We start from the raw sequence: 975 nt of genomic DNA, 5'->3' as shown, positions 1-975 counted from the left end.
CGAAAGAGGCCAGGCACTGAGGCTGGGCGGCTGTGGTGGGCCGCGGGCTGCTATTTCTGTATCTCCCTGTGGTTCGCCGGAGCAGGGACGTTTGGAACTCTGCCCACAGTCTACAGAGCAGGTTGGGCCAGTTAACTGAGTGAAGAACTGCCTGGGAAAGCCAGCTTCCCACACCCAGGAGCCCAGGGAGGTCCAGGACCTTCGGCCAGCCACTTCTAGGAGTCTTTTGGTCTGACTCATCTTTCCAGGGAGCCTGCAGAGGTCTGCGAGGAAGCGCCGGAGCCCAGGTTATGCCCTCTAGGGCGACCTCGCGCACAGCACAGACCCCTGCCAGACGGTCTTCTCACCCGAGGCCTGAGGACAGTCCCATTTACCCCGCCGGGTGTGAGGGTGACGGCACAGCCCACTTGGGAATGCCTGGGGAACTGCACAGTGCCTTACAGACACTGAGGTCGCCGAGGTTCACACACCTTCGGGAGTTCTCCCATGATCTTCAGAGACCAGCTGAGGCTGGACGCAGGTGTGCCAACAGCCCAGTCGGACTCTAGATCCCCCGGTCAAGTTCCCGAGAAGGCTGGAGAGGTCTGCCCAGCTCTGGCCAGCTCCCAGATGGCAGTGGATAAGAAATGGTTAAAGCCAGGAAATTCCATGTTTCAGTAGAAAGCTGGAGGGACTTTCCCACACCACACCTGCTGGTTTCCTCCGCAGCCCCACCCCCAGCCCAGTGACACCAGGACAGGAGATGGTGATCTCAGAGGTGCCTCTCCCTGCCCCCCACCCCGCAGGCAGAGGTACTGGCGTGACCCAGAGGGGCTGCCCTGCCGTGCAGCAGGACCAGGAGAAACATCCCTCAGACCTCTTCTGCACTCAGGATTCCCAGCTTTCCCCCTGCCTGCTATACGGTAGAACTTGTACTTCCTTGAGACCCTCTGATTTGGCGGGGCCATGTGATTTCTATTTTTTTAATTTACTTTG

This window comes from Cervus elaphus, chromosome 14 (genome assembly GCF_910594005.1).
Source record: "Cervus elaphus chromosome 14, mCerEla1.1, whole genome shotgun sequence".
Lineage (NCBI taxonomy): Eukaryota > Metazoa > Chordata > Mammalia > Artiodactyla > Cervidae > Cervus > Cervus elaphus.
This window is presented reverse-complemented; position numbering follows the sequence as displayed.